Source organism: Periplaneta americana, chromosome 8 (assembly GCF_040183065.1).
Source record: "Periplaneta americana isolate PAMFEO1 chromosome 8, P.americana_PAMFEO1_priV1, whole genome shotgun sequence".
In the NCBI taxonomy this organism is placed as follows: Eukaryota; Metazoa; Arthropoda; class Insecta; order Blattodea; family Blattidae; genus Periplaneta; species Periplaneta americana.
Window position 1 is genome coordinate 162,344,571 of NC_091124.1, and position 27,621 is coordinate 162,372,191.

A 27,621-nucleotide genomic window follows, 5' to 3' on the forward strand; every position below is an offset into this window, starting at 1 on the left:
CTGTACATGTGGTTATCTACATATGTGATGTCTAAGAATATATGCGATATTCTGTGATATAAAAGACATGCTAGCAGGGAAGAAGTCTACGGACACTGCTGGGGTAGCGAAGATAGATTTCAATGACTTAGTGTTTTTTCGTTTTGCATTCATTACATCATCCACATCTGTGGAGTAACGGTTACCGCGTCTGGCCGCGAAACCAGGTGGCCCGGGTTCGATTCCCGGTCGGGGCAAGTTACCTGGTTGTGGTTTTTTTCCGGGCTTTTCCCCCTCAACCCAATATGAACAAATGCTGGATAACTTTCGGTGCTGGACCCCGGACTCATTTCACTGGCATTATCATCTTCATCTCATTCACACGCTAAATCAAGTAAGATGTTGATAAAGCGTCGTAAAATAACCTACTAAAATAAATCCATTACATCATGTGATGTAGAGCGGAGCTTCTCCCAATATAAACTTTGTCTTGCCGACTACCGAAGAAAGTTTAGTTTTGAGACCTTCAGAATGTGTGTTGTAGTAGGTTACATTGTAACAGTACCATGTATTGTACTTCATAAGTTGTGTTTGCTGTGCAGAATTATTATGTATGTTGAGTAAGTATTGCACTTGTGCTTATGACAGAAGCCGAAAGGAAATGCATATTAATTAATTTTGAAAATTTCGCATGAAAGGTTTTTTATTTTAATCTATGTAAAGATTAATTTTTTGGTCCTGTAGAATTTTTCTCCTCTAACAATCATTTTATTTTAATGTTTGATAAATTAGTTGCCTTTTTTTGGAACGTCACTGTACAGTACCAGCAGACTAGACTGAACTTGGTTTCATGTACACATGTCTCTTCTTCTGCCGACTCTAACACAATGAAAAAGCTGCCTATAGTACAGACGTAGTAAACTTATTCTGTCGGGTCCAAAATCTCGATGTCTGGTTATAACTCATGCTGTGTTATCAAAATTGCAGTTAGAACCTTGTATTTTAACGAGATTTGCTTTTCTTTGAATGACAAGGTTCTAAGTGCAAATCCCTTCATCTTATAAACAAATAATGCTTACAGATATGCACTTCATATCTCTACAGACATGAATAGAATAGAATTTGTAGCATTCATGCCAAAGTAGAATTTTATATATAGGGGAGAGTTGGGTAGTATCGGACATCGGGTAATATCGGACAGTGAGTTTCTTTCATCTACAACCAGATGATAGTACCTGAATGACATGGTTACGTTTCTGTGATGTTGCATACAGAAACGTAACCATGTCATTTAGGTACTACCATGTGGTGGTAGATGAAAGAAATGCACTGTCCGATATTACCCGATGTCCGATACTACTCAACTCTCCCCTATATATAACAAAGATAGCAAACTTTAAAACTTTGAGGTAATTTTTCTCGAAACAAGCAGCTGGTCAGTTAGAACCTTGTCATCCTAATGCAACGAAATAGACGAGACTACTGATTTTACAAGTGATACGCAGTTAATGTGCCATGTGTACGTGCATGATAACAGCATTCACGATGGTATTCTACTCTGTAAAACTTTGTCAATCGAAACAATTCTTAATGTAAAGTATGGTGTAAGTGACTTTTTTTCCTTCTTACTTCGAACAGCAAAATACGCTCAATTAATAAATGACCTTTACTTTATATTGCTTAAAAGTCATGATCATATAGAAAATTTAATGTTTCTTATTGCTTGTCCGAAATTTTGTCACGCTCTTCAATACTTTGTCTTCCGTGGGCCTGCGAGCGGTTAGTTTCGTATTCAGAGGCAGTGTGACAGCTCTAGTCATCCACATTAAAGGCAATTGAAGGATGACATTTGACCTACGTCATGAAGGCAACTCAATTCTCTCGGGCAAGGTCGCGGTTCAGAGATAAAATGAGGTCATTCCTACCCTTCGTACTTTATGTATCAAGGGCTACATTTGATATATCGAGCAACGTGGTATATTTGATTCGGACAACTGAATTTTGGAAAAGATCGGAGGTAATCATGTTTGGCGAATCTACTCTTATATTGATGTCATTAATTAATTTACGTCCTCATCATGTACGTATTTCACTGCAATCAATATGATAGCTGTATTATTAAATAAATAAATAAGTGAAAAATAAATAAATAAATAAATAAATAAATAAATAAATAAATAAATAAATAAATAAATAAATAAATAAATAAATAAATGTTCATAAAATCAATCATGATTCTATTTCTATAGATCCATTTATTTTGCTCCGTCACAATGGCGATATAAAAGAAACCTAATGAATGCAGATTGAAAGTTATTGGTAATAGGAAATTAATCGAAATACTGTATTTGGAAACATAAAAATTGCAAGCAACTGGAAGGTAGGTAATGGAAAAATAATGGAACAAACTGAGACTTTTAGATACTTAGCATTATAAATTACAAGCGATTGAAAGGTATAATAGGAAATTAATTGAACAAACTACGAATTTAAAATACTTGGGAGTATAAATTACAAGCGATCGAAAGGTATGATAGGAAATTAATTGAACAAACTACGAATTTAAAATACTTGGGAGTATAAATTACAAGCGATTGAAAGGTATGATAGGAAATTAATTGAACAAACTACGAATTTAAAATACTTGAGAGTATAAATTACAAGCGATTGAAAGGTATGATAGGAAATTAATTGAACAAACTACGAATTTAAAATACTTGGGAGTATAAATTACAAGCGATCGAAAGGTATGATAGGAAATTAATTGAACAAACTACGAATTTAAAATACTTGAGAGTATAAATTACAAGCGATTGAAAGGTATGATAGGAAATTAATTGAACAAACTACGAATTTAAAATACTTGGGAGTATAAATTACAAGCGATCGAAAGGTATGATAGGAAATTAATTGAACAAACTACGAATTTAAAATACTTGGGAGTATAAATTACAAGCGATTGAAAGGTATGATAGGAAATTAATTGAACAAACTACGAATTTAAAATACTTGAGAGTATAAATTACAAGCGATTGAAAGGTATGATAGGAAATTAATTGAACAAACTACGAATTTAAAATACTTGGGAGTATAAATTACAAGCGATCGAAAGGTATGATAGGAAATTAATTGAACAAACTACGAATTTAAAATACTTGGGAGTATAAATTACAAGCGATCGAAAGGTATGATAGGAAATTAATTGAACAAACTACGAATTTAAAATACTTGGGAGTATAAATTACAAGCGATTGAAAGGTATGATAGGAAATTAATTGAACAAACTACGAATTTAAAATACTTGAGAGTATAAATTACAAGCGATTGAAAGGTATGATAGGAAATTAATTGAACAAACTACGAATTTAAAATACTTGGGAGTATAAATTACAAGCGATCGAAAGGTATGATAGGAAATTAATTGAACAAACTACGAATTTAAAATACTTGGGAGTATAAATTACAAGCGATTGAAAGGTATGATAGGAAATTAATTGAACAAACTACGAATTTAAAATACTTGAGAGTATAAATTACAAGCGATTGAAAGGTATGATAGGAAATTAATTGAACAAACTACGAATTTAAAATACTTGGGAGTATAAATTACAAGCGATTGAAAGGTATGATAGGAAATTAATTGAACAAACTACGAATTTAAAATACTTGAGAGTATAAATTACAAGCGATTGAAAGGTATTATAGGAAATTAATTGAACAAACTACGAATTTAAAATACTTGAGAGTATAAATTACAAGCGATTGAAAGGTATGATAGGAAATTAATTGAACAAACTACGAATTTAAAATACTTGAGAGTATAAATTACAAGCGATTGAAAGGTATGATAGGAAATTAATTGAACAAACTACGAATTTAAAATACTTGGGAGTATAAATTACAAGCGATCGAAAGGTATGATAGGAAATTAATTGAACAAACTACGAATTTAAAATACTTGAGAGTATAAATTACAAGCGATTGAAAGGTATGATAGGAAATTAATTGAACAAACTACGAATTTAAAATACTTGGGAGTATAAATTACAAGCGATTGAAAGGTATAATAGGAAATTAATTGAACAAACTACGAATTTAAAATACTTGGTAGTATAAATTACAAGCGATCGAAAGGTATGATAGGAAATTAATTGAACAAACTACGAATTTAAAATACTTGAGAGTATAAATTACAAGCGATTGAAAGGTATGATAGGAAATTAATTGAACAAACTACGAATTTAAAATACTTGGGAGTATAAATTACAAGCGATCGAAAGGTATGATAGGAAATTAATTGAACAAACTACGAATTTAAAATACTTGAGAGTATAAATTACAAGCGATTGAAAGGTATGATAGGAAATTAATTGAACAAACTACGAATTTAAAATACTTGAGAGTATAAATTACAAGCGATCGAAAGGTATGATAGGAAATTAATTGAACAAACTACGAATTTAAAATACTTGAGAGTATAAATTACAAGCGATTGAAAGGTATGATAGGAAATTAATTGAACAAACTACGAATTTAAAATACTTGAGAGTATAAATTACAAGCGATCGAAAGGTATGATAGGAAATTAATTGAACAAACTACGAATTTAAAATACTTGAGAGTATAAATTACAAGGGATTGAAAGTTATGATAGGAAGTTAATTGAACAAACTACGAATTTAAAATACTTGAGAGTATAAATTACAAGCGATTGAAAGGTATGATAGGAAATTAATTGAACAAACTACGAATTTAAAATACTTGAGAGTATAAATTACAAGCGATTGAAAGGTATGATAGGAAATTAATTGAACAAACTACGAATTTAAAATACTTGAGAGTATAAATTACAAGGGATTGAAAGTTATGATAGGAAGTTAATTGAACAAACTACGAATTTAAAATACTTGAGAGTATAAATTACAAGCGATTGAAAGGTATGATAGGAAATTAATTGAACAAACTACGAATTTAAAATACTTGAGAGTATAAATTACAAGCGATTGAAAGGTATGATAGGAAATTAATTGAACAAACTACGAATTTAAAATACTTGAGAGTATAAATTACAAGCGATTGAAAGGTATGATAGGAAATTAATTGAACAAACTACGAATTTAAAATACTTGAGAGTATAAATTACAAGCGATTGAAAGGTATGATAGGAAATTAATTGAACAAACTACGAATTTAAAATACTTGAGAGTATAAATTACAAGCGATTGAAAGGTATTATAGGAAATTAATTGAACAAACTACGAATTTAAAATACTTGAGAGTATAAATTACAAGCGATTGAAAGTTATGATAGGAAGTTAATTGAACAAACTACGAATTTAAAATACTTGAGAGTATAAATTACAAGCGATTGAAAGTTATGATAGGAAGTTAATTGAACAAACTACGAATTTAAAATACTTGAGAGTATAAATTACAAGCGATTGAAAGTTATGATAGGAAGTTAATTGAACAAACTACGAATTTAAAATACTTGAGAGTATAAATTACAAGCGATTGAAAGTTATGATAGGAAGTTAATTGAACAAACTACGAATTTAAAATACTTGAGAGTATAAATTACAAGCGATTGAAAGTTATGATAGGAAGTTAATTGAACAAACTACGAATTTAAAATACTTGGGAGTATAAATTACAAGCAATTGAATAATTCGAAAAAATAGGAAAGTATTTGAGCAAACTATGACTGTGAAAACTTGCAAGTATAAATTACAAGTAATCGGAAGGTAATAGATGAGTAAAAGAACAGGCAATGCTTTTCAAATATCGCACTTGAAAGTATAAATTACAAGCAATTGGAAAATATGCACATCTAGTCTTTCAGGTAGAGCTCCCTGTGAAGCAGATTTGAATAATTTCAAGGGAAAAATTGTTCCGAGGCCGGGAATCGATCCCGGGACCTCTGGTTGAACGTACCAGCGCTCTTACCAACTGAGCTACACGGGAACTCCACCCGACACCGTCTCAACTTGGAAAATAATATACATGGGTTACCATATGTCCGTATTTTGTACGGCTATATTTTAAGAGTCTTGTCCGTGTTCGTATAGTACGCTTACAAGTAAAAAAGAAGTAACAAAATGTTCGTATTTTCTGATCGGGCTAGGAAACGAGATTAGTAATTAGATGCTACAATCTCCTAGAGATGACGTCTACTACATACCTAGTAACCAACGGTAATAACCACAATTTTTTTTTTACTCTACTTTTGTTTTGAAGATATATCAGAGACCAAAGTACTGCATTCATAGATCATTAAAGGTGGAACGAAAGAAAACGATAGGCCTATTGGAGAACTTCTATCATCAGTGCTTTTCGTATCTCGAACTATGGGAGAGAGATTTTCGGAGTGCTAAGCAATTTCCTGATTATGAATTATTTTGCAGCAGTATCGAGTTTATAAATTCATTCTTTTCTAACCCTAATGTTGACAAACTTTTTATGAAGTAGTGCTAGTCAATATTGTGCTTAAGAAATCAAATTTGTTGAGAAGGAGAAGTAAAGGATACAAACTCGAATACAGAACTGAAAGCAGTAACTCTGTGGATTGAAGTTTTCAACGAATAGAAACAAAGTAAAGCGAAACGTAACAATTTTGATAAAAAGTTTGCAATTTATGGAGGATGCTGTCTTCCAGTAACTTCTGCACGTATGGAGAAAGTGTTTTCTTTGGTGGAAATCATTTGGACACCTGAAAAGAAGTAAATGAGGTAAAAGCATTGCTTCAAATTGAAGCAGAGTTTTCATGTGTAGCTTTTATACCTTCGTCAAAGATAACACTTATTTTCTAAAGCAGTTACGTTCTTCCTAGAAGTATAAGAATGATGATGAATTACATAATTGATACTACGGTATACGTGTTTAAATCACTTAGACTTTTCTCTCTTTGTACAGTAACTGTCAGGTTTTAATGTTATGAGATTAGAATTGTGATATATTCGATTTCGCTGTCATTTTTTTATGTAATGGTACAATATAGTAGATAGCAAGTAATCTTTAATGCAAATCACATCCGTATTTTTGGGAAAACGAAAATGCTCTATTTTTGGGTTCAGAATTATGGCAACTCTAATTATAGAAACAATATTGAACAAATTATGTCATTTAAATATAGGAGTATAAACTATAAGCAATTGGAAGTTAGTACAAAAGTAATTGAAGAAATCATGGCGTTGAGATTCCTGACAGTATAAATTATAACCGATTGGAAAGTAATCGAACACACTATAACTTCCAAATAATTGACAGAATAAATTACAAGCGATTGGAAAGTAACTGAAAAAAAACAATAACTTCAAGATACTTGACAGTATAAATTACAAGCCTTTGGAAAGTAATTGAACAACTATAACCTTCAGAAACTTGACAGAATAATTACAAGCGATTGCAAAGTAATTGAACAGACAAACTATAACTTCCGGATACGTGACAGTTTAATTTACAAGCGATTGGAAAGTAATTGAAACAACTATAACCTTCAGATGCTTGACAGAATAATATTACAAGCGATTGAAAGTAATTGAACAGACAAACTATAACTTCCGGATACGTGACAGTTTAATTTACAAGCGATTGGAAAGTAATTGAACAAGCTATAACTTCCAGATACTTGACAGTATAAATTACTAGCGTTTGGAATGAAATTGAACAAACTATAACTTCCAGATACTTCACAGTATAAATTACAAGCGATTGGTAAATACCGTCAAACAGAGTGAATTGAGACTGTGGGTTGATTCTAGACAAACGTGCCTCATATTTAGATCGACTAACCTGCATACTATTATTTAAATCCGCGCGTAATATTTTACCATTAATTTTGACGGCCAGAAGAGGCCATCACTTCAGTTACAAGCCAGTCTTAGTGTCGGAAAGTTGTCGAAACCTTCATTTATTCAAATCGTATATATCGCTAAAAATGAAGATATTGAGGAACCCGTTTTTAACTACATGTAGACAATAGAAATGTATTTATTCGTGATCCATTTACTTCGCATTGTTTGCATTGTCTCTTACTTTTATATCGAAGCCAGGTTTGGTTAAGAATTTTCGTGGGTGAATTGAGACATGCCGATGATTTATAAGAAAAGGTCTGGATCTTAATCTTTTTGGAACTATGATTCTGAGAGGTTAGTCAAATCAGTGGAATTCAACCGTTCTTTTGGCATGGAAGAAGAGAAATAGAGGCTGCTTGAGGAAATAATACAGGGACATCATTTTATTTTTACTTGCATTTTTATTGTACCTGCATTTCTGAATGTACTTCACTCTCACCCCTTCACTAATGTCCTTGCTCCCGTCAGACACACAAACTTACGGCCGCTGTTGCATTCGAAGTCTTCAAGCAGTGAAGTAAACACTGCAGTGTATAGTGTGTTTCAGAAATATGGTTGCGCTTTCTATAGAAGAAAAAACCTATATTAATAATCGTACTAAAAAAATTATTGAAGAAACGATAAATTAAATTTCAGAGAATATGCTTAAAAATGTTTTTAATAATATGCGTAAAGAATTGAAGTCTGCATTGTAATGAACGGCATCCATTTTCAGCAACTTGTTTAAAAATTCAGATTAGCTTATTTTGAATTGAGGTGGCTAGAAGCAAAGGAATGCTAGTGACATTTGTAATAACATGAGTTAAGTGCATCCAGTGTAAGCTAAAGTATCTAAACTTTTAGTGGCAAAGGGATATTTTAATCGCATCACACATTAAAATTTAAATAAAAATTTCACCGGTTTTACGAAAGCTTAAATATGTAAACCGCATTTTCTCAAAGTAACAAGTGTATTTATAGCCCTTTACTTATGAGCCCCTCAATTTAAATGCACTCTCTATATTGTATGTTAACATCAATAATTAATATGCTAAATAAAGTAGACATTACATAACGAACATAGCAGCCTAAAAAGTTGAGGTTTTGAAAAAAAAATGTTATTACTCTATTGTATTTTGATAAATTCCGTAAAAGTGATGATCAAACTGAAAATCGTAATATCGTATTTCGTTATACACTACTTTTCTCTCTTCCTATACCTAATAAAATGATTTGTTTACATATTGCACTAGTAACATCAAACTCCTGTAATGGAAGGGGGCAACAGTGTTTTCGAGTATAGCCAGGTTAATGTTAAAAATGTTGGTAAAAATAAAGTGATGTCCCTGTACTTTACATCCCTTCTCAGAAGCATCTTAGAAAAAATCGGCGCCAATTCTAATAAGAACCTAGTCAGGAGTCCGGGCTACAGATATTTTCCCGTTTGAAAGGAACGAAGTTTTGAAGAACATGCCCAATGAAGGGAACTGATATTTACCTTCACATTTTGCGAATTATTTTGTATGCCTCTTCAAATCATCACGAATTGGCGAGAAAACTACGAGGGCCCCAGGAAAGCATTCACGTTGAACCTGGAAACAGTCTTCATGTTTAGCTCCCTATTTGTTAAACTACTTTCCTATTACCTTGCAATTGTTTGTAATTTATATTCCTAAGTATTTCAAAGTCATAGTTTGTTCAGTTATTTTCGAGTGGCTGTCTCTGTGGTATTAAAACATTTCACCCCAACTGATTTCCATGTGTTTCTCAAATCACCCCTCTAACGAGGTGACATGAAGCAACATATCCGTATGCTTACACTTCAATTATTGTAGTTCAGGTGGAACACCGGAATATACCCATATGTTGTTTAGTCAACTGTCCGAAGACAGGTTTGGACCTCGTAAGTAACACCAATAATGTAATGAAGTACTAAAATACTAGTAGATCGAGGGATATGAATTTCACTATCGGATTACAGCAAAAAATGTAAAAATAATATAGAACATAATATCTAAAATCTGTCTTAGTTCACCCCATACCGTATTGGATGTCCGGGCCGTATTGACTACCTCCAATGGCTTCTGACACATTGTCTATCACTTCATACACATTTTCATTAGGAGATTCAGGGACTCCAGAAACCACTACATTGTGTCTACGTGAATATTGTTGCATTTCACATTATCTCCTGCTTCAACAATTCGTTCTCCTGCGTTAAAACCCTAATATTTTCTTTTGTTGACTTCAACTCCTCGCTAAAGACATCAAATTTACTTGACATAACTTCAACGGATTTCTTTGGATCAGTCACTTCCGTGTTAGTGTAAGACTTCAACTCCTCAAACATTTTCTTCATGGAATAGATAATAACATTATATAAACCAGAAACAACAAGGTAATAGCTAGTAATTGAACAAATTATGACTTCAAATTACCATCATCTGTTTCATTTTCTTTTCTTTTCAAAGTTCCTATTCTAAGCCACTTTTCATTGATAAAACTGTTCGTGAAAAATATATTAAAACTGGAGATAACCCGTCCCCAGCTCATCCTATGTCGGAAACACCCTAAGATCTTGTCTCGTACGAAATTCAACTTGGGCTATTATAACAACAGTACATTCACCCTTCCAAATAATGTCCTCAGAGTCGATCATGCCATATTTCAATAGAGTCACCTAAAAGCTAATTGGCTAGTGTCCTAAATTGAAACAACTCATCCTATCGATGGTTTTCCGTGATTTTCCTAAGACGCTAAGACAAATGTCGAGTCGAGCCCTCAAAAATGGGCCACGGACATATATCCCCCTCTCCACACAATTTTCTACGTTTTCCAAATGTAAGTCTTTGAAATAGGAGCCTTGGCTTTCGCATATTGCATTCGGTACTTGGAACGAGTTTATTCGGATGTCACTCGCACAGTGCAAGGGCTCGCATCCCTTCTTTTGCAGGGACTGAGGCAGTCTCACTCGATGTCCAAGCTTTTAACATCTTTTGGCGTTCCCTGTCCTGATGCTGTTCTGTTATGCTTCTCCCCTTCTTCGTCATATGGTAGCTAAAAGGTTACGTCCATTTTCGGCATTTCTCCTCAAAATTTTCTGAAGTTCCTTCAGTGAAATCGCGGACATTCGTATTGAGTGAACTTACGAACTTACAACACATTTGTCCTGCTACCACTTGGCACCAAGGGTGTAGTCGTAAATAAAAAAGTACCAGGCCGCATCGCCAAAAATTTATTATTATTATTATTATTATTATTATTATTATTATTATTATTATTATTATTATTATTATTATTTTTGCTAGTAATGCCGCTGCTATTTACTACTAATCCATACTTATAAATACAAAGTTGAATAAGAATATTATTATTATTATTATTATTATTATTATTATTATTATTATTATTTCTTGCTAATAATGCCGCTGCTATTTACTACTAATCCATACCGGTACTTATAGGGGAGAGTCGGGTAGTATCGGACATCGGGTAATATCGGACAGTGAGTTTCTTTCATCTACCACGCGATGATAGTACCTGTTTGACATGGTTACGTTTCTGTGATGTCGCATAGAGAAACATAACCATATCATTCAGGTACTACCATATGGTGATAGATGAAAGAAACGCACTGTCCGATATTACCCGATGTCCGATACTACCCGACTCTCCCCTAAATACAAAGTTGAATAATAATAATAATAATAATAATAATAATAATAATAATAATAATATTATTATTATTATTTCTTACTAGTAATCCCGCTGCTATTTACTGCTAATCCATACTTATAAATACAAAGTTGAATAAGATTATTATTATTACTATTATTATTATTATTATTATTATTATTATTATTATTATTATTATTATTTCTTGCTAGTAATGCCGCTGCTATTTACTACTAATCCATACTTATAAATACAAAGTTGAATAAGAATATTATTATTATTATTATTATTATTATTATTATTATTATTATTATTATTATTATTTCATACTAGTAATGCCGCTACTATTTACTACTAATCCATACTTATAAGTACAAAGTTGAATAAGAATATTATTATTATTATTATTATTATTATTATTATTATTATTATTATTATTATTATTATTTCTTGCTAGTAATGCCGCTGCTATTTACATACTTATAAATACAAAGTTGAATAAGAATATTATTATTATTATTATTATTATTATTATTATTATTATTATTATTATTATTATTGTTATTTCTTGCTAGTAATGCCGCTGCTATTTACTACTAATCCATACTTATAAATACAAAGTTGAATACGAATATTATTATTATTATTATTATTATTATTATTATTATTATTATTATTCTTATTTCTTGCTAGTAATGCCGCTGCTATTTACTACTAATCCATACCGGTACTTATAGGGGAGAGTCGGGTAGTATCGGACATCGGGTAATATCGGACAGTGAGTTTCTTTCATCTACCACGCGATGATAGTACCTGTTTGACATGGTTACGTTTCTGTGATGTCGCATAGAGAAACATAACCATATCATTCAGGTACTACCATATGGTGATAGATGAAAGAAACGCACTGTCCGATATTACCCGATGTCCGATACTACCCGACTCTCCCCTAAATACAAAGTTGAATAATAATAATAATAATAATAATAATAATAATAATAATAATAATAATACTATTATTATTATTATTATTATTATTATTATTATTATTATTATTATTATTATTATTATTATTTCTTGCTAGTAATGCCGCTGCTATTTACTACTAATCCATACTTATAAATAAAAAGTTGAATAAGAATATTATTATTATTATTATTATTATTATTATTATTATTATTATTATTATTATTAGTATTATTATTGTTTCTTGCTAGTAATGCCGCTGCTATTTACTACTAATCCATACTTATAAATACAAAGTTGAATAAGAATATTATTATTATTATTATTATTATTATTATTATTATTATTATTATTATTTCTTGCTAGTAATGCCGCTGCTATTTACTACTAATCCATACTTATAAATACAAAGTTGAGTTTGAATATTATTATTATTATTATTATTATTATTATTATTATTATTATTATTATTATTATTATTATTTCTTGCTAGTAATGCCGCTGCTATTTACTACTAATCCATACCGGTACTTATAGGGGAGAGTCGGGTAGTATCCGACATCGGGTAATATCGGACAGTGAGTTTCTTTCATCTACCACGCGATGATAGTACCTGTTTGACATGGTTACGTTTCTGTGATGTCGCATAGAGAAACATAACCATGTCATTCAAGTACTACCATATGGTGATAGATGAAAGAAACGCACTGTCCGATATTACCCGATGTCCGATACTACCCGACTCTCCCCTAAATACAAAGTTGAATAATAATAATAATAATAATAATAATATTATTATTATTATTATTATTATTATTATTATTATTATTATTATTATTATTATTATTATTATTATTATTATTATTTCTTACTAGTAATCCCGCTGCTATTTACTGCTAATCCATACTTATAAATACAAAGTTGAATAAGATTATTATTATTATTATTATTTCTTGCTAGTAATGCCGCTGCTATTTACTGCTAATCCATACTTATAAATACAAAGTTGAATAAGATTATTATTATTATTATTATTATTATTATTATTATTTCTTGCTAGTAATGCCGCTGCTATTTACTACTAATCCATACTTATAAATACAAAGTTGAATAAGAATATTATTATTATTATTATTATTATTATTATTATTATTATTATTATTATTATTATTATTTCATACTAGTAATGCCGCTGCTATTTACTACTAATCCATACTTATAAGTACAAAGTTGAATAAGAATATTATTATTATTATTATTATTATTATTATTAATATTATTATTATTATTATTATTATTATTATTTCTTGCTATTAATGCCGCTGCTATTTACTACTAATCCATACTTATAAATACAAAGTTGAATAAGAAGAATGTAAGACAATTATTATTTTCAAAAGCAAAAATATAGAAGCAGGGCGCTTCCAGATTGTATAAAAAGTACCGGGTAGGCTCCCTAGCTCACCCTAGCACGACTACACCCCTGCTCAGCACTTCTAAAGGCTCGTCTCCGCTATTAAACATTTAACAACAACATGTTAAATGTTAAACTGTTTACTGTTAATATCCCAACATGTTGATTGAACATGTTAATGCTAATTTCATTTAACACTTTGTTAAATATGTTAAACTTTACTTTCTTTGCGCAATCTATCATAAACAGTCTATGAGATTTTAATGTAGGTAGTGTCTTATTTTCAAATCTTGGACAATGGACTCAGATGAAGATGATTTGGCTTTTGTAACTGTCTCTGTAGCTTGTTACAAGACTTTGAAAAGGAAGAAATAAGAATGTGGATGCGGAAATATCTTAGTAAAAGACACAATGTAGAAAACATTCTAAACGAGCTTAAAGTTCGAGATCGATTTGGATTCAAAAACTTTCTCAGAATGTCAGAACACGATTTTAATAATGTAGTGCTGCAAAAAATATTTCCTGTCATATCAAAGGAAGAGACACACAATTAAGAGCAGCCATTTCACCTCATTTAAAAATATTACTGCGCTATTGATTGACTCTCGTAGGAGCTACGGCATGATAGATATTAAAGGAGCGGCTAATATCGTGTGATTCTTTCCAAAGTTTTACGAATGTTAATATACGTCACCAAATACGACCATTACTGACGTTAACATAGCATTAACGTTTAGCGTACCACGAGGATGTGAAAACTCTCTATTGTATTCTCGAGAACAGTTAAATAATAATTTCAGTTCTCTAAAACAATCTGCCTTCTTTGGTTTGTCCCTGTATTATTTTGCAGGCACATCCCACAAACAAGCCTTTTCCATCAATGCATTAATCAGTTATACTGTAATGATATTTTCTTTCGTCCACTCCACTACTTCGAACAACTTACAGCCAACACCAAGGATCGTATAAAAAATATCAAGAGGTGCTCCTAGTTACGCGCCACAAAATCGAAAGTTAGTTGCTATGGAAACTGTACGAACTTTGCCGAATTGTTCCGACATTGCACAAACAAGTGAATTGACTTGACACGTTTTCCATTGCTGCTGGAAAACACGCCAACATGTCAAAAGTGTTAACTTCAACATACTCAGTTAACACGTTAAGTCAATTGAGACTTGAAACGTCCATATACTATATATGTTACATTCAACATGTTATATTTAACATGTTGTTGTTAAATGTTTAATAGTGGAGACGAGCCTTATATTGTCGGACCATTGGATCTGTGCCCCTTCAGCGCTGTCGTCGTTCTTGGAAAAGTTAACGCCTGTACTCACTCCATTTCACCCGCTTTCCTCCCACCACGTTAAACAGAGGCCACAAACCTTGCCGAATAGGGATGTTGCCAAACTTCCGTCAAACGGTGTCATAAATAACTGGTCCTCCATGCTATAATATTATTTCTTTCAATCAAAATATATCTTGTATTTCTACATTTTTTAAACCTAAATCCCATGTCTCGAATCACTTTCCGTAGTTTTTCTCTCCAACCTTGGAAATTATTACTTCTCTCACAAGCTTCAGTAATTTCTTCAATGTTGAAACTTCTTTCTGAACGGTATAAAATTCTTGTATCTTTCTTCTTAAAATACATCGGTTCATATCATATACAATAATTAAAAGTTCCCTTGGTCTGTTCTTCTCTGGTGATTCTAGCTTTTCATCTCCTGATTATCTTTACTAGGAGTTCTGATCTGTCTATATAAATTACATAAAATGTTGTAGTATTAGTTAAGTAAGTAATTTTAATACATAATCAATTGAAATAAAATAAGCCTCACCTGTGATATCCGTTGCTTTTTTCGTTGCCTGATTTATAAGAAACAGATATTGACCTGTTTGTTTCTCTTCATCGCAAAATGCTATTACGTACTTGCTTAATAATATTTCTTTCGCCACTCCGTGCTACAGTATTCATGTTGAGTTGACAACACTGGACTGCAAGTGCAAATATTGTAAACTGACCCGCAAGAAGGCCAAAATTGTGAGTAGTGGGGGACAGAAAGGGAGAGAGATAGAAAAGAGAGAGATAGGAATGCAGGGAGAGAAATGAATTACCGAGGCTGAGAAGGAATTAGAGTTCAGTTCGCATATCTTACGGGGGCACAGATCCGATGGTCCGACTATACTGAGCCTGAGCATTGAGGAAAACCTTCTTCAATAGTAAATATCAATAAACTATCAATATTGGTCAAAATGTTACTTGAAATCTGACAAAACAAGCGAGTTTAGACGTTAGCACTGAAAGCATATTATTGTTGTTCACTTCACCCCTATTACCCGCGTTTCTAAGCTACAGAACCGGCGCGGTTTCTACTATGAAGTTTGTGACAAAGCGGCAGAGAGCCTGTCAGTCTGGAAATTCAACCCTTGTCTGGCCATACAAGTATTCATGAAATGTAGAAAGCTTGATATTTTTCAGTATACATTTATTTCAACAATTTTACTTAATTATTACATTTTAATTTGTTTTGTTTGGATTATTAAAAAATTATATTCAACTTCCTCTGCGGGTCACCAGTGCCATCAACGCGGACCACAGGTTGAGAAACGCTGCTCTGGTCGCATCTTTCTCCTTAGAGGAAGCGCAGATGTAATCTGTAACATATCATCACAGTCTACTATATACAGTCGCGAAGCTTGAGGTGTTTTTTTTTTTTGCAAATCTCGTGATAAAGCGCTCCAAGCGGTTAGCAACTAGAAACAATAGACTGTCCATGGTAGACTCTGGACTGTGTCGTATTTCTATCGAGTGCTAGCTCGTTGCGTATTTCACATTGATGCTTGTGAAATGTTCGTTATTGGTTGTAATGAAAATGTTAATGGATAAAATATAATAATTGGAATAATCATATGGGACAAGGAGGAGACGTTTGTAGTGATATAAATTGTAGCAACAGTAAGAGAAAGATGCCAGAGTTATCCTTTTTCCGATTTCCGAAAGATTCAGAAAGGTTCCTGGGTTTCCACAAGAATGCTGTGCAGAAACAAAACTCTTAATTTTTAAGTTCTTTGTGACTGTTAGAATACATTATATCCTTAAATTTCACAATGAAATGTTTCAGTCTAACCGAAAGGACATTAGATACCGGTTAAAATTCTCTCACTTAGGCTGCTAAATTTCCAGAGAAATAAAGGTTAGGTCTACTTTTTTTTTCCAGAGGATATATTTTTAATTGTAGTTATTAATTTTGCTATTATTTTTATGTGTTATTTTACTAAAGACATAGAGAAATTAAGTTTGTTTTAATGAAATTTATTGATCACGTTTTATTTTCACTTCTGGTGGGATTATTATTGCTTAGGCCTACTTTTTTCTTCAAAGGATATGTTTTTAATTACAGCTGTTAATTTTGTTGTTATTTTTATTTGTTGCTTTACTAGAGATGTAGAAAAAGTCTGTTACAATAAAATTTATTGATCACGTTTTATTTCCAATTCTGGTGTGATTATTATTGCTTAACCTCATCCCACTTTGTTAACTGCGTAAGCCTACACTACAAGTACCGGTACACTTAAGTTATTCCATTAATTCATATTTCCATTATTATTGTTGTAAAGGGAAATGCAAATTAATATTTATTGGTTTCATAGTTAATTATCGCTATAATCTTGAATGAGTGAAGCTATTATAGTAAATTTCAGTTCGTTTTGCACAAACAAAAATTATATTAACTTATTTCTTGCAGGTATCTTCGAGTTTATGGTGGAATTTAATATATTTCATTAAAATAATAAATTAACTTTATGCATTTAATATTTCAATAATGGAAGGAAGGTGTTAATTTTTCCAAAAGAACACGACAACGAAAGTGTAACATATTTTGTCGTCTGCTAGGAGAGAGATCTGCGATGATGAGGCGATAGTAACGATCCTAGTGGTGGGCAACTACCCATGTTTGCATTTTACTACATATTGAGCTTCGCGACTGTATATAGTAGACTGTGATATCATTATTGGACAAATAAATTAAGTTTGAATGTCATCCATTGTTATGTACTGCAATGAAGATATTACTAGTGGTCTGAACAGGGAATGCTGCGTTTATTTTCTTGCACTGGTTACGATATTCATTAAAAGCTCAAGTTCTTTGTTTCATATTAAAATAAATTAGACCTACGCAAAATTGATTCTCATCAAACGGTGACCTAGGATTATTTGAAGTCACATAACCATCAATCACTTAAACACACCACACATTTAGACGGATTCTAAGAATCCCCTGCCATCTTTTTTATTTTTAATATAGACCCTCTTTCACCTCTCCGGAGAATTCTAATGAATGGCAGTATAACTGATCTGGATGTTTTCGATATTTCGATTTATGGCTATATAACAAAATCTAGATTTTGCAGTGAAAATACTCAAATATTATTTTCATTTACGTTGTTAATATTCAAGTTTTACCTTGTGTTAGTTTTGACGTATAATGCGCATTTCCCCGTTCCGAGAATGGCCACCCGTTCCGGAAACAATAAAAAAAGTCTGAATTTCAAAACAGAACTGTGAGCCACAGCCGAATGCTAATGTTATTGGTGGTTAGACATGAACCAATGTAACTTGTTTGGCCACATCCAATGACTCCACCTCCCCTCGCTACGGGCATGGGGAAGTCGAAGTTGGGTATACAATAATTATCCATGTCGCGCAGACTCTCTCAGTAACGTACAGGGACATCATTTTATTTTTACTTCAATTTTATTGTACCTGCGTTTCTGAATGTACTTGACTCCCATCCCTTTCACTAATGTCCTTGCTAACGCCAGTCACACAAACTTACGGCCGCTGTTGCTAGCAGTGAAATAAACAGTACAGAGTACAGTGTTTCAGAAATATGTTGCATTTTCTATAGTAGAAAAAGCTTATATTATTGAAGTTTATTTTCACACAAGTATGGTGTGTAGCATAACTGAATTTATCTGTGTGGACTGAACACAAGTGAAGATTAGAGTTGCCGAAAGTACGGTACCCTATAATATGGTACGGTACTTAACAGCATTATTTAAACAAGAGTTTTTTTTTACTGTTTGTAGGTCTGAAGGACGATGATGGAAACTGGAATTACAATATAACCGAATGTGAACAACAGTTTTTTTTTTTCACAATTTCCTGAGTATATCATTACGGAATATTTTCGTAGAAATATCATTAATCTGGTAGATACATTTAGAGCAACAGAGTGTACAGAAAGGAAGAAAAGTGTAAGATGGCCAACAAAGGTGACAGAAGATGCTAGAGAAAGGATGCAGCGAGGTCGTAATAAGTCGGTCAAGAAGTTAGCTGTAGAAATTGGGGTTTCTTACGGAAGTGCTCACAAAATTCTCAGAAATAAATTAGGTTAGTAATATGCTGAATAAAGTAGACATTACATAATGTATATAACCGCCTGAAGACTTGAGTTTGTGAAAAAAAATTGTTACTATTCTACTGTTTTTTGATAAAATACTATAAAGTAATGACCAAACTGAAAATCGTAATACTATATTTCTCTGTAACATAAATGGATGCACTACTTTTCTCTCCTCCTATAGCTAGTAAAATGATTTGTTTACATATTGCATTAGTAACACCAAACTCCTGTAATGGAAGGGGGGTAACAGTGTTTCCGAGTATAGCCAGGTTAATGTTAAAAATGTTAGTAAAAATAAAGTGATGTCCCTGTATATATCTGCATTGAAATCAGATACAGACTAGAGTCGTGCACAACCGGTAACAAAAAATATAAATTATACCCACCTCAGTCATTGTGATTGTGGACTGGGAGCATATTGTCGCTGTGATGCACTAGAGCATCGTTTCCTAACTTGTGGTTCGCGAATCCCCAGGGATTCGCAAAATATTTCAAGGGGTTCGCCAAACCTTTTCCGTAATGGCGGGTTTCGAGGTTAGGCCTATTATTGTTTCCTTCATTTCTGCGGCATTGCAATAATAATAATATTATATTATTATTATTATTATTATTATTATTATTATTATTATTATTTTTATTATTATTTTAAAATTAAATTAACCCTACAATACCCCTTGTTACATATGTGTAACATGGGGAATTTATCACATAATTTCCACGGTAAATTAATATTTACCGCGAATGCCTGATTTACAGCAACAACGTTAAGAATGCATTTGATTTCGCTATAATGGCAATTTAGTCTGCCAGCTTCTTTGTGTTCTAATAATACTAACAACAGTACCGCGACCCGACTAAGGAACGGTTACATTTTACTGGATTTTTAGGTTTTTAAAAAGACCATTTTAATTTTTGGAATAGGTAAAATAGATTTTTTCAGGTTTTATGTCCAACCTGTGAAAGGAGTTGCAAAAACTGCCAGATTGTTAAAATGTATCCTTGCAGTTATTCTTAAAAAATAAATATATATTTATTAAACGGACATGGACCACGAAACTGACCTTTTCAAGAAACAAACTACTTATCAAAATTTATAAGATTCGAATTTTTGTTCCTTCCTCTTTAACATTTTGTAGTTTGAATAAATTATTGTAACAATTAACAATTGCACCAACAATTTTAAAATCTTCATTGAATATCATCAAACACCATCTCTATTCATCTTTATAATATTCAGTGTATGTTATTTATTTTTTATACATTTTTATCATTTTGATAGCTACCACATCTTGTCGTAGAATATTATTTTTTTAAAATTTCATTATGTATTTTTGTAACATTAATTTACAGTTTCTTTTTTGTTCATTTGAATTGATTAGGATGCCGATATTTTAAATTCAAGATTTGGAAGACTATCATTTCGATATACTACTTATTGTAACAATTAATTATGTATTTTCCTTGATATAACTACATAAATTTCAATTTTCAATAGATAAAAGGTACAGTGCACACACAACTTTCGAATTAAATTTGTTGAAACTTGGTCAAGAATTATTTAAAAAAGTAACAAACAAACAAGACATTTACTGGTACTGTTCCTGGTTGTAATATATGACCAAATACTTTTCAAGATTCTCGACTGAAGTTTTTTCTATTGTCTCTCAAAATACATTTGAAGGACGAAATGGTTCTTTTGATAGCACATGACGTCATAGATGCAAATTTCATTGCTGCCACTGCGGCAGGTACCCACGGTAACTGAGAATTGAAGCTTTCCCCCTGGAGAATGGAACACACATTTTTCATTTTTTCAAACCTTGGAGTCCTCTGCAATACTTTCTTCAGTTTTAATGTGACGGCTTCACCCACGGGTCCTGGTACTTGTTTCTGTAGAAGCGAGTCAATGACATTTATTGCTTCTTCCAGTTGTAGCGACGAAGATTCCAAGTACTCAATATGTTTTGGAAGGTCACTGAAATGTGCCTTGAGGAAAGCAAGAGAGCCATAGATATTGTCATTGTTAAGTACAGATTTTGTATTAGGGATTGAGGCAGCTTCCTCCACGTCGAGCGTGTTCTCTCCTCTAGCTCTCTCTCGAAATGTATTAATATTTCCCTCAAAAAATATAAAAAAAATCAATATATAACGCAGTAAATACAGGATAACACTTATCAACAATGATTTAGGTTTTTTTAGGTACTAAGGTCCAATTTAGGGTTTTTTTAGGTCCAACCGAATTCACATATACGACTCCTGCGATCATGATTCGGAAAAGTACTGAAGAAATTAGGAGTTCAGAAGCAAGGAAAAAAATGTGTAAAAACCTACAAATCCGATCCCTAGTAATTAGCATTAACATGACTTCATACTTCTAGGGCTGCACAGCTGCCATTTTTCATGGGTTCCCTAACAAAAAATATTCCCAATAGCGTCCTCTATTACTTCTTACATTTATGAAGAGCCATTCTGAAACACTCTGTAGATGACACCAAGCAGTGAATCACAATACTTACAGTGTTTTGTTTAACAACAGGAATTAAACAATCATGCGTACAAAAAAGAAGTGTTAAGCACAATAACAATAAGCCTCGGGACTACGGTACAATGCTTCGAGTTCCTCCTCCGTTAATAAAATAAAGTTCAACAAAGGTATAAAATTGGTCCACTGCTGTGGAGTAACTGTTAGCACGTCTGACCATGAAACGAGCGGTCCTGGGTTCAAATCCTGGTTGGGACAAGTCGCCTGCTTGAGGTTTTTCCGGGGTTTCCCTCAACCAATTGAAGCAGAATTGCTGGGTAACTTTCAGCGTTGAACCTCGGACTCATTTCGTAATCATTAATTCAAATATTATCATCATCATCATCCATACCATAGCCCGGGTTAAGTCCACTGTGCGGCGTGCTGTACTTGTACAAGAGCGCACGGTCGTTCTGATACCTAATCATTCACAGAATGGGAGTGGTAAGCACAATAAGCCTAAGGCTGCAGTGCAAGCCTTCGGGTCCCCCCTCGGTCCAAGAGAGAGACACCTAGAAATTACCGTATACATAAACTTACCTCTTTTTTTTTGTATAAACATAATAAAGTGTTGCTGCCTGTTATACTATGAGAATATACTAAAATACGCTTGTACCTTGTGAATTGTTAATCATTCTATTAACAAGGCCAGTGATAAAACAAGAACAGCTTTGTAACATTTAATATTCATCAAATTTATAACAATGTCTTATTGAGTTTTGTACATAAAAACCGAAATACATTTAATTTTTATTCACATAATTAAACATATACTTATGTACGCTTTAAACAGATAAAAATGCTATGACCTCCAACCTCCATAACGTTAATTCAGTTTTCACAACTAAAGAGCATTCAGTAGAGCAGTGGTTCCCAACATTTTTGACTGACGACACACTTTACTGAACGCCCACGATACCGCGACACACTTATTTGATGATGATGATGATAATAATAATAATAATAATAATAATAATAATAGCTAATAATAATAACAATAATAATATACTAACAATAACCAGTACTTTCCTTCTGAGAAAAAGGTGGTGAAATTCTGTGTAGAATATTTTATAGCGGACAGGGAGATGATTACTAGACAGTGGATGCGGGATGACTTATCGTTGAATGTAAGTGCACATTTAGGTACTATATGTTACATTTTTTTTCATTCAGACTATTGGCTCAACAGGTTTTAAACGTAAACAGACGACGTCAACATGCTACTGTATCTCCGTACAGTCAGAAGGAAAAGAAAAATAACGTACTGTAGTATTTGTAGTACATACCTTGCAAGGTTCAGTTCTCGTCATCATTGATGCAATTACCAGCGTTGCAGTAAACGACGATATATTCTCGTAAGTTGTCGAAGCTGAATCGTGTTCGCCTATCGCTTAAACAGTTTTTGTATCGAGAGAATTTCTGAAGAAAACCTCTAAAATGGGGATCACTCAATTTCTTTAGAGGAATATTTGTACTAAGCACCATGTTGCACGTGTCGTTAGACCCGCACAACTAAATGATGATGATGATGATGATGATGATGATGATGATGATGATGGTTCCTCAGATTTCATTTCAACGCATTTCCTGTGCGATGTACTGTTGCAATGTTTCTCTATAGCCTGAGTTGCTTTGGTTTTTATTTCAATTTTACATACATTACACACGATGTCTTCGTTAATACATAAAATGTCACTCTCATACTTCTTAATTGCATATTGTATCTCTGAGCGAATTTAATATTTTTCCATTATGAATGGATCAGCACAACATATTCAACTCGTACTAAATACTTGAGCAGGATAACACAACTGCACACATTGCATTGCAATGCTACTATGAACAGATCGGGGTTCATTCGTTTTGTACGCTGCTGTACTCACCAGGTACACAAAAGACGGACGGCGCGGCACGTGCCATATGCTCTGATACGAAACAACTTCACTTTTCCTTAAGTCATCCCGCATCCACTGTCTAATGATTACTGTTCACTGCACAGGAATTTTGTTGTCTTTGACCTCCTTTTCTTCCAACTAAAACTTTCAACATCTAAGCGGAATTCAAAGAAAAATTATATTAAAAACATCGTTATTCACATGTATTTCGGTTCCATAATGAAAAATGCAACGAAAAGGTGCCGGAACACCGTTCCAGCGCGTTCCGTCAGAAACTAAGCACTGGTAACAGCTTCTATGTAGTGTCGGACATCCAGTGTTGTAGATAGGTTGATGTTAACACGTAATAGAAAATTCTAAAAGAACAAGCAGCAACTTGAGTGGCATTAGATAAAAACAAAGGTATGTGTAAAATATCCCAATTTATCTATGCTGAATGTCCGATAAAAGATTTTTATTATCGTTTCTGAAAACTCGCATATTTAAATTGATGTGAAGTCTGTGCTTGAATAGTTGCACAAATTGGCCTTATGGTTGAAAAACTGAACTGAGCATTGTTGCAGGTGTTCACGTTTCATTGGTAAAATCTGTCTCAAAATAAAATGTACCATATCAAAGAACTTCGTTGCAAATAAAAAACGTGTTGTAAAGATATTTTCTGGATGGCATAAAATTTATTTTGCAATTCCAAAATTTCGCGACACACTCCATGGAACCCCTGCAGTAGAGTACTACAGGGACATCATTTTATTTTTACTTCAATTTTTATTGTACCTGAGTTTTTGAATGTACTTCACTCCCACCCCTTCTACTAAGGAAGTTACAACTCCACACAGAACCAAGACCGCAGATAGTAAGCAGTACTGAGTTACTGAGTATAGTACGTTCCAGAAATATGTTCGCGTTTTCCAGTGACGAAAGAGCTTTCAATATTGAATCATATTTTCGCACAGGTACTGTCCGTTTGCCTACGTCGCATCCCGATTTCCCCAACCTGCTTCTGCTCGCCCCTCTGTAAAAGCTGGGCTGTCTTAGCTCTTTTCTGAAAACATTAATTTCTCTTAGGAATTGGACGTTTACGTAATATTATACAGCTGTTTAATTCAACTTAAATAAAAGGGCCTCGTTAAGTAATTAACTGTCACGTGATTTACTCCCTTTCTACAATCCTGCGGCATAACCACTTGGACGGACAGTAAATAGCATATCTGAGTAATTTTATATTTTCGGGTCGGGCAGAAGTGAAGATTGAATTTACAGTACGTAGAGTAGGTACAGAATTATTTCAACATGAGTTACTAGTACAAAGGACGAAACTGGCAATTAGAATTAGATGCATTAGTCTATAGTGCGATAATATGCACAAAAGAACTGAAGCCTGTATCGAAATGAACGGCCACCATTTTCAAAATTGTGTTTAAATATTCATATTATGATTATTTTTCAATTTAACTTCTTTCTCTATATTGTACGCTAATGTGCTGTAGACAGTATAATATACACCGCATAATGAATACGTTAGCATGGATGACTCACTTCGTGAGTAAAAACACTTATTCTTAATACAGTACTGTACTTTGATTAAAGAAAAACCTAATGAAAATGATCAAACTCAAAATCGCGATATTTCCTAGTTTACGTAAATGGATGAACTACTTTTCTTCCTTCCTATACCTAGTACAGTGATTTGTGTTTTACGCCAGTATCATCGAACTCCAGTCTTGGAGGGGGGAGCAAGCGGTGTTTCCGGTTCTCTAAAGGTATAGACAGGTTAATATTAAAAATGTTAGTAAAAATAAAATGATGTCCCTGTATATTAGTATACACCGTGTACATAAAATAATGTAACAAGAATACACAGCAATAATGTTGAAACCAATGAACATATTTTTTATTCTGTTTGCTTTGTGAGATTATCAGATGTTGGGAGTTTTGTTACACATTTCGACATGTGCGCCTCTGGTTGCCCATGCAATGTCTAATAGAAAATCAATTTCGTTCCAAGTTTTTGAAGCATAACTGGTGTGATCGTAGAAATGGCATCTCTTATTCTTACATGTAAGGCCTGGGGATTCGCTAAGGGTGTTCTGTAGACGCGGAGAACAAGGGATTGAACCATCTCTGCCGATCTATCGTCCAGAAAAAGAGTCGTCAAGAAAGTGTCTTACTTGGAGAGACTAGTGTGGGGGCGCCCCATCTTATTGAAATAAGATATTTGGTAGTTGCGCAATTTGAGGTAGTAAAAATTCTTGTACCATATCTAGGTACACGCCAGATGTCACAGTTTTCTCTGCGAAAAAGAATGGTCCGATTATTCGATCACACAGAAGTCCGCACCACACATCACAGTTGACATTTAATATCATCTCCTCTTCTGCTAACAACGCTATATCATCAGCAAATCTTTTACATTTTATTTTTCTTCCTCCTACTATCACTCCTTCCATGTCCTAAAAACAGTTCTTCACTAAATTCTTCGAGTAGATGTTGAACAGGGTAAGTGATAAACGGCATCCTCGAACACATTGACGTTAGGACTATCTGTCTCATGTTCCCTCGCTATACGATCCCCGTATCCGAACATTGCATTGTGACGATTTACGCGTCCCGACAAATGGAATGTCCTTCGTCATTCTTTGCAAGAAATTGTTATCTTCATCTATAGTATGCAACATATCCACTCAAACTTCATACTTTTTACTTTATCATCTTCTACAGGGACATCATTTTATTTTTACTAACATTTCTGATATTAACCTGCCTATACCTTTGAATCAACGGTTGCTAACCCCTTCCATGACTGGAGTTCGATGGCGTAATATACAAACAAATCACTTTACTAGGTATAGGAGGGAAGAAAAGTAGTTCATCCATTTACGTAAACTATGAAATATCAAGCTTTTGAGTTTGATAATTTTCATTAGGTTTTTGTTTAATCAGAATACAGCACAGTATTAACAATGAGTGTTTTTACTCACGAACTGAGCTGTCCATACGGACTTATTCATTATGCAGTGTATATTAGAGTGTCTATAGCACATTAGCGTACACTATAGAGAATGAAGTTAAATTGAAAAATAATCATAATATGGATATTTAAACACTTTTTTCAAAATGGTGGCGGTTCATTTCGATTAATGTATGTAATTCCAATTACCAGTTTCGTCCTTCGTACTAGTAGGCCTAACTCATGTTGAAATAATTCTGTACCTATTCTATAAAAGATTACCTTACGTACTGTAAATTCAATCTTCACTTCTGCTCGATCCGAAAAGATAAAATTACTCAGACATGCTATCTACTGTCCGTCCAAGTGATTATGTCGCAGGATCGTAGAAAGGAGGGAAATCACAGTTAATTACTTAACGAGGCCCTTTTATTTAAGTTATTTTAAACAGTTGTATGGGTATAATATTACGTATATGTCCAATTCCTAACAGAAATTAATGTTCTCAGAAAAGAGCTAAGACAGCCCAGCCACTAGCCTTTACCGAGAGGCGAATAGAAGCTGGTGGGGAAAACCGGAATGCGACGTAGGCAAATGGACGACAGTACCTGTGCGAAAATGATGCAATATTGAAAGCTCTTTCGTCATTGGAAAACGCGAACATATTTTTGGAACGTACTGTGACGGTAAGGCTACTATGACTTATATGCGGTCTTGGATCTGTGTGGAAGACGGTTGAACTTCATTAGTAGAAGGGGTGGGAGTGAAGTACATTCAAAAACTCAGGTACAATAAAAATTGAAGTAAAAGTAAAATGATGTCCCTGTATAATAGCCTGCACAATTTGTAGTTTATAAGGAAAAAGCTTAAGACGCTTCCGAAGGACTTTGTGGATAGGTAATTGTGGAATTTGTAACTCTCGTAATGCACGACGAATAGATTTTGTTGGACTGCGTAATGCTTCACGTATTGTTGCAACTT